At 42.2% G+C, this 8,179-nt stretch overlaps 1 pseudogene across 1 annotated transcript; it reads right to left on the bottom strand.

Annotated features, from left to right (window-relative positions):
* Positions 1-230: 230 nt before the first annotated feature.
* On the bottom strand, positions 231-4,133 carry LOC117266501 (methyltransferase-like protein 27; annotated as a pseudogene). Its single transcript, XR_013492139.1, has 5 exons — positions 2,656-4,133; positions 2,300-2,428; positions 1,356-1,491; positions 1,148-1,240; positions 231-676 (listed from the first exon to the last, which is right to left on the bottom strand). The product of XR_013492139.1 is annotated as a methyltransferase-like protein 27 (transcript).
* Positions 4,134-8,179: the final 4,046 nt, after the last annotated feature.

The following is an 8,179-nucleotide window of genomic DNA, read 5'->3' as shown; positions in this document are numbered from 1 at the left end:
AGAAAGGAGGGAGGGAGAAGCAGCGATCATAGAAAGACAGATATAACATGTCTGATCCTTTTCATATGTACATGTGTGATGGTCACAGCCACACATGGTTATGTTTTAAACTCATTAGTTTGTCATCAACACGGGTCACTTTCATTCATGGTCAACTACACCTGAACAATTCACGTCACACAGCTGGTTTGATTTACAATCAGTTTATTTGCTTTTAACCTTACATTGTTAAAGTGTACACATTCAGGCACTGAAGGGTTACACAGGAAAATAGTTTGATATTAATCATGTTTCTTTGTCTCTGAGTTAACGACTCGTTTCACTTACGTATGTGCAGTGAGACGAGGCAACCGGAAATCCATTCATTCCTGTGGGAATCTCCATGATATCTGATGTGCCTGTGAAACTCCAGGTCCACTCCAACTCCAAGGTTCTCTGTTATTTTCTACTAAATCATGGATTTCTTGTAGAGATAAACCTTCCCACTGATGTATCGCTCCTCTGGCTGCAGGTCTTTGAGTCTCTCAGCAGTCAGATGTTGGTCCTCCATGTATTCATCCATCTCTTTGACTCCTACTAGACTCCACAGTCCTTTGTCCTCCATCAGCTGCAGCTCTTTCTTCAGTTCCTTCATCTGTTCCTCTGGAGTCGCCTCTCGACATGCAGACAAAACCTCCTGGAGACAAACACACACACACAAAAATCACGGCACACTGAGTTACTGTGATTTGATTCAGACTGGGGAAACACCAACACTCACCATCAGTCACTCAGACCGCTGGTTTAACTCACTTAGTCACTCATAAAAAAGGTTAAGGCTAAATAAATGTCTGCTTGACTTGAAGAATCCAATTGGTCTCCAAATGATGATTTGAATCTTTGACCTTCAGGGTCATCCCTAGAAAAAAACCCCACCCCTGTCCGATTGGAGGTCTTGGTTTAATATTGGAAAAATCCTCAGAGACCTGATGGAGGACAAAGGTTTGCATTTGCTTTTTGAGCCCTGAGTTCTGTCTGCAGGTCCCAGGCTCCAAACAGCCCCAACAACCCAAGTGCCCCCCTCATCTCCTGTGGACATCACAGTCTTGGTTATTGATTCAGAGAACTGGAACTAAAATGGTACATCTGCTTATCTGGAGCTGGTTACCTGGTTTGGCGGCGAGGCAGAGCTCCCTGACAACACTAACTGGCACATAACCGGCATCCAGACCACTAACCGTGATCACTACATCAAACGTGTCTAAAACCAGAAGAAGAGGAGGAAGAAGAGCCAGGTTCAGTTTCCAGAAATCATTGTCACATTCAAAGATGAGCAGTGAGTGAATCAGAGTGTGTGAAGTGTGTGTGAGGTGTACCAGTATGTGCAGGCAGTGGTTCTGGTCCCAGTAATGCCAGTTTGAGGTCCTGATAGAGGCCGGTCTTTGCAGCTCGTTCCAGCATGTTTTTACTGCCGTCCACTCCAACAATGTGCCTGAAGCCCAGTTCAACCATCTTAAAACACAAGAAGGAGAAGACGACCAACATTAACACTTTTTAACCCCTAAATAGACCCTTTAACTGTTAGTACACAGTGTGACGTTTCTCGGTGGGCGGGGCTTAGCTGGAGGCACAACAGTTCTCCACAGACATTAGCTAGCGCTAGCTAACAAGTTGTGTTGTCTTGTTTTATAACAGTGGAGGAAGATGATGTGAGTGGTGCGTTCAGAAACACTCATTGTGAGTGTGGGAGCGCACTCTGACACAAACTGGAGCGTTGATAAATTGGGAGCGCTGCCTGAATGTAGCGTTGGGTTATCCAGAGCAACGCACTCTCAGAGTGGCAGAGCGCACTCTGGACACTCTGTCTGTGGAGACGGAGCAGCAGAGCGCCGAGCCCGGCTTCTTGGGTGAAAGTCGGTGGTTGTTTGACCCATCTGCCACCACTCCCACCTCCAGAGGACAGCTTTTTTCATCAGTGTCTGACGCCGGAAGTCACTGACCACTTTCGACGACTTCAGAGTGAGACCAGTTTGAAATCTGATAAAACTGGAAGTGAATCTACTTTAGCAGACTCATATTATCTGTAGCAGATGACGCTGTCTTGTTAATGTGTCCCCTCTTTATTTCAAACTGTATCAACAATCTGCCTTTAAAGTTCTTCAGACGTCTCTGAGGAATAAAAATGGTCCTGGTGTGATTTTTTTGTTGTTGTATCACCTGAAAATCAGATTTCCTCTCAACTTATTGATTATCAATTATCAAACTAAAATGTGACCAAAACCTTCTTCCTCTGTTGACTCTTTTACTTTAAAAGTCTCACCAGTTTAGCGACCCATCCGGTCCCACAGGAGACGTCCAGAACCCGAGCTTCTTCAGGACTCCCAGAGATGTTCTCAGACAGGAAGTCCACTGCCAGGTGTGGTCCTCTGTAGCTTATCAGGGTCTGATCCTGTTTGTTCAAAGTGAAATTCTCTGTTTGGAAGTGGTTGTTGCTGCACAGGACTTTTACTTGTAACTGAGTATATTTACTCTCTTTAAGCTCCGTCGGAAGTCGACACAAAACCAACTCTCAGATCTAGAGGAGGCTAAAAGGCTCTGTAGAAAAACACTGTTACTGGTTCCTGTTTTCTTAAGTCCCCATCAGACCTGAGCAGAGACCGGCTCCTTTAAACTGACCTGTTCATAGTTTTCTGCCCAGCTGTCGTAGAACTGAGACTGTTCTTCAGGATCAAGACTGAAACAGGATGGAATCGTGACCCTCACATCGACCTCAGCTCTGCAGGAGACGGACATGATGACAAACCTGCCACAGGGAGACAGACCACGGGCCTGACATCAGACAGTGAAACTGTGACAGCAGTCAGAGTGACGTCACTTCACAGGAGCTAAAGAAGGTAGCTGAGATAAAACAGTCAGATGATGGTAGTGAACTGCGTCACAGTGAACTGACCAGGTTATCGATAAGTCCCTAAACAAAATAATTATTAATCATTATTATTGCACAAAGTTATTTCAGAACAAAAGCCCTCCATCAATTATTGCTCACATATGTATATACATAAACAAAAGGAGAACATCAGGAGAACAGGTGCACACAGTCTACTCAGAGAGTGAGAATCATGCAGGAGGCTAAAAACACAACACACAGAAACACACAATACTTTATCACATGCTGTGCATCTGCAGATATCTGTAGAGACTTTTAGCAGCACCAGTACATTAGAATTAAAATGTTTTTTATTAAAAACAGCGTAGATGATTATCACAATACTGTCAGTCCAATAACTGACTCATAGTTCCAGCTGTACTTGAACATTTTCACATGTTTTGAGTGCAAAAATCTTAATTTGTAAAGTAACTAGTAACTAAAGCTGTCAGATAAATGTAGTGGAGTACAGGTAGACGGTGGAAAGAGAAGTACAGACGCAGATTTGTACTCACAGTATCTGAGTAAATGTGTTTAGTTACATTCCACCACTGGGTGCAGCTTATGTGATATGATCTTTATGAGTCTGTGAGGATGACTTGACTTGTGACTTGCTTGACTTGTAGCAAGGACTCCACTTGACTTGCTTGATTTTCACCACAGTGACTTGTGACTTGCTTGACTTGTAGCAAGGACTCCACTTGACTTGCTTGATTTTCACCACAGTGACTTGGGACTTGCTTGAGACTTGAAGGTAGTGACTTGCACGTGTGACTCCCTCCCACCTCTGCAGCCCAGGGTTGTATATCCTCGGCCAAATAACCATTTTCTATTGTGTAATGTGATATTGTGTATAGTGATGTTTTAATATGGTGCAACTGCTTAATGATGACGAGTTCAGTTAATTTAAAACCACCTGCTTTTGTTTTTCTTCAGTCTACAACAGGTCTGTTGTGGCAAAGGGCTGCATGTTATTGACGTTTTAAATATTATATGTTATTTTATTTCAATCTTACTATCTTACTATATAATGAGGAAAACTCTGTGTGTGTGTGTGTGTAGTCTCACCACCAGACAGTCAGAGATCTCCGCCTTCTGATAGTCTGGGGACACTCCTTTCTAAAGTGTGTTTAACACACCAGCGAAAACGGCCGGCAACAAAGCAACGCCTCTTGCATTTTTGAAAAGGACACGCCTTCTCGTAAACATGCGCTCCCCCTTTTCTCGTCTGCAAGGAAACAAACACACAGAGAGCTTGAAAATGGATGCCGAGAGATTTAACTCTGTTTTATCAAACGTGTGCTCATCCGTGAAGAAAATATTTTTTTCCAGCGGATGTCTTAGTTACAACATGATTGACTAACTGGAGTAGTTTCATGTCGTATCCGACAACGGGAGGCTTTTAACAGATGACGTCCTGATGTTAGCTTTGCTGCTAGTGTTAGCTGTCCCTGTCAGCTGATGCTTTCTAGACATCGTGATTTCCCAAAACTGAATAAATACCACACATAGCAACACAAAACTGCTTTGCTAGCTCAATCATGTCGTAACTAAGATATCCGCTGGAAAAGATATTTTTTTCACGGACCGTTTAATGAGTTATTACCTATTACAGACACTGCTAACGGCTAACAGGGCTAACAGCTAACGGTTAGCCCAGCTAAACGTGCACACAGAAATAGTAATGTTTGTTCAATCATTGTGTTTATAGACTTTACAAACATCGGATTAGTCCAAACGGTGATACAGTGATGTGAAAAATGTAATATATAGGCTATATATATATATATATATATAGCTAAAAGCTCTGCTGGTTTTCCACTCGGAAGTATTTGTAAACAACAAGGAGATTCCCTCTATAGTCCGGCCGGACGGATGAGTCATGGCCTTGTAAAAGATTATGTTTGTTTCTTTTAGTTGGCGAGAATGTGTCGCTGTAAACGTGACAAACATCCACTAACTTTGATGGCGTTTTCTGCGAGCACGGCTGAACCATTTTGTACCGCTACACGTGTTTCTAGTGGGACTATGTTTACAAGCACAAGAGTTCAGCGAGCCACCGAAGGACCGCCCTGCAGATTTACTATTGGTTCTGCAACGTAGGGAGTTTTTTTAAACTCTGAAATTGTATCCGCCCATCTAAACACAAAATCAGGGAGAAAGACGTCAGTCTTTAGTTAAGCAAAGCATCTAAAGACTGACTTGTGAGTCTAGTGTGTGTCTGTTCCATGTTTTTCTCCTCACTGACTTGGTCAATCCATGTGAAATTTGGCACAGTGGTAGAGGGTCATGGGAGGATGCCAATGAAGCAATATTACATCAATTGGCCAAAGGGGGGCGCTATAGCAACCCATTGAAATGTCAAACTTTGAATGGGCATATCTCATGCCCCGTATGTTGTAGAGACATGAAACTTTGCACAGAGATGCCTCTCCTCATGAGGAACACATTTGCCTCAAGAACCCATGACTTCCGCTTATATAGATTTTCCGCCATTTTGAATTTTTTGAAAAACACTTCAAATGGATCTCTTCCTAGGAAGTTTGAGCGATCTGCATGAAACTGGGTGAACATAATCTAGGGACCAATATCTAAAGTTCCCTCTTGGCAAAAGTTGGAAAACTTACTAAAACTGAGCTTCTATAAGGCAATGAATATTGCGGAGGGCGTGGCTCATCACATAAAGGTGTATAACATCTCAAGGGTTTCACCCATCACCACGCAACTTTGTAGGCATATGACCACACATAATCTGAGGGGACCCCTCCATTATTGACCCCATCAAACAAAATGGGGGCGCTAGAGAGCTCATTTCTTATCTAGGCCTAACCGCCATATGGATTTTTACTAAACTTGGTAGATATGTAGAACAGGACGCCTCAAGGTGACTGGAGAAATTTAACTCTAATTGGCAACTGGGTGGTGCTATAACAACAGAAAAATGCTTCAAAATGGCTAAAATGCGACCGATCGCTGTGGCTCCCCCTGTGGACCAATGTTGGTGTTGTTTTCTAATGTTTGGTATGACTAAGTCATGGTATGGTATGCTGCTGCAACAAGGGCTAGCCGCACCTTTCCCATGTGAACTACCAGTGCGCCCACTTTTAAGTCAATACAACATATAAACACTTTAACTATCTGCCTTCCAACGTGCTACCTCAACTACTAATGTACAGTTTTAGCCCACTAACTATCCCACTATTGGCAATGGTACTACTGTACTTTCAATAAAGAAATCGTACTATCAAATTCACAAACACTCTGTCTGAATACATTGCTCTTCTTAATGGGTTCAGTTGAGTATTTAATCTGCAATTTCCTATGACCTGTATCCCAAACACACACCATGTGAAACTGTACGTGGGCAACTGTGCACTCAGTGGGTATGGACTAGTTAACAGTAATTGTTAAATTAACTTGACATCATGGTAATTCTGCAGAATAATGAACAATATGTGGCCAACCAAAGCAACGAGGCAACACAAGGTTTGGGATATTGATTGAACCTTTAAAAGGTTTCATATGAAACCATTTATTCTGGCGACAAATAGCTCCAAGTGTTCTTTAAATGAACCCCCTGAAGTGTTTCTACACAGAACCTTCAACCTGCCAAATATGCACCAAGCTTTGTCGTTTATCTTTTCTATCGTTCTGCGTATCATTGTGTTTTTTGTACTCTTGTATATTCTGCTGTCAAACATTGGTGTTTGAGGATGTTGTGAATAGTACTCATAGGACAGGTTCTGTGATTTGGTCGTCATGCTTCTGCTCCTCAGAGCTCATCTCACCTGATTAGTGGCACCAGCTGATTGATTTGTCACACCTGGTATGAACCTGTCTGCGTCTGTTCTGTGAAGCACTCGTGTCACTGATGATAAAGTCAAGGTATGAAATGTTTGCTGCTGTTTTTATTCACACTTTAACCTTTTTTTGTCGCCTTTCTCTTTGTGCACGGATGTTTTGAATAAACTGACATCTTTCCTAATTGAGCTCAGCCTGTAGACGTTTGTGTGGTCTTCCAGGTGCATTGGCGTGCCAGTATCTCCTCTGCTGTCCTTTCTTGTTAGTCTGTTGTTGCCTTCAGTAGATGCAGATTCACAGCAGTCATGAGACTTTGCAGCTCTTAACATTACTGCCATTGTTTCAGTTTCTTTGCACAACCCTGAACTGTACAAAGACAATAAATGAGCCTTGAATTCTTTTTTAAATGGAGGTGATAACCCAGTGTAAAGTTTTGCAGACTGCAGGCTTCAGCCTCAGTGAAACAAAAAGCATCAAACCAGCTTCGATGTGAAATTAAAAAATAATGAAACAGGAAGTTAGAGTTCAGACAGACTTCCTAATTAAATGAAACATTTATGATCGGATGTTTGTTTGATGTATAATTCATGTTAATGTACATATAAGTACAGTTCCTGTTTATTATCTAACACTGTGGTGGTGACGGAGCAAAGGGGGCGGGGCTTCCACTCCCGCGAGGACCACTCCAGTGTGGAGGAGGATGCAGTGATGTCTCACTCTGCTCATATTTCTGGGAACCAAAGAAGCTGCACTGCAGTTCATCAAGAACCTGCAGGAAACGCTGCAAGAGTGCCCACGTGGTGGTTGAAATAATAATAATAGTAATATGAAACTTCTGCGTTTTCTGGCCTTTTATTTGAGCCATTGCTGACTTACTTTTAACAGGTTATCTGCACAGTTTAAGGGTTTTTTTGTTGTTTTTTAAAAGCGTAACAATCCCTTAACTGAAACTGCACAGATAACTCAGATGGTGGAGAAAGAGTCAACCTGAGGGTTGTGAGTTCAGATATTCAACTACTTCTTCTGTCGATCCTCAGAAGACTCAAAGTGTCTCTTATTGTAAAAAGCCTGTCTTGAGTTAACCTCACAAACTGAACCAGAATCAGTCTCCATCATGGCTGATTTAATTCACTTTAATCACAGCAGAGGTTTTAACTCAAAACTTTGAAGGTGGTTTTAATATTCAGTTCGTCTTCATGGATTGCTCTCCCCTTAAATCCCTTAAACCCACAGATATAATATTTTATGTTCGTCATATATGATGTGTCTTAAGCACATTGAGTTTTCACATTGAGTAAGAGACACCTTAATCCAACAGTCCTGACCGAGGGGAAAAGATCACGTCAGTTTTTGGTTATGGTGTTTTAAGTTGCAAAAACCTTTGAAGTCAGCTTTACAAATAACTCTTTGATTCCTTCCCTAAAGAGTGGACATTTTCTCAGATCTGGGTGGGACTTGAGCCATCAACCTTTA

The sequence above is a fragment of the Epinephelus lanceolatus genome, chromosome 10 (assembly GCF_041903045.1).
Source record: "Epinephelus lanceolatus isolate andai-2023 chromosome 10, ASM4190304v1, whole genome shotgun sequence".
In the NCBI taxonomy this organism is placed as follows: domain Eukaryota; kingdom Metazoa; phylum Chordata; class Actinopteri; order Perciformes; family Serranidae; genus Epinephelus; species Epinephelus lanceolatus.
The sequence above is the reverse complement of the archived record's forward strand: the minus strand, read 5'-3'. Positions and strand labels throughout refer to the sequence as shown.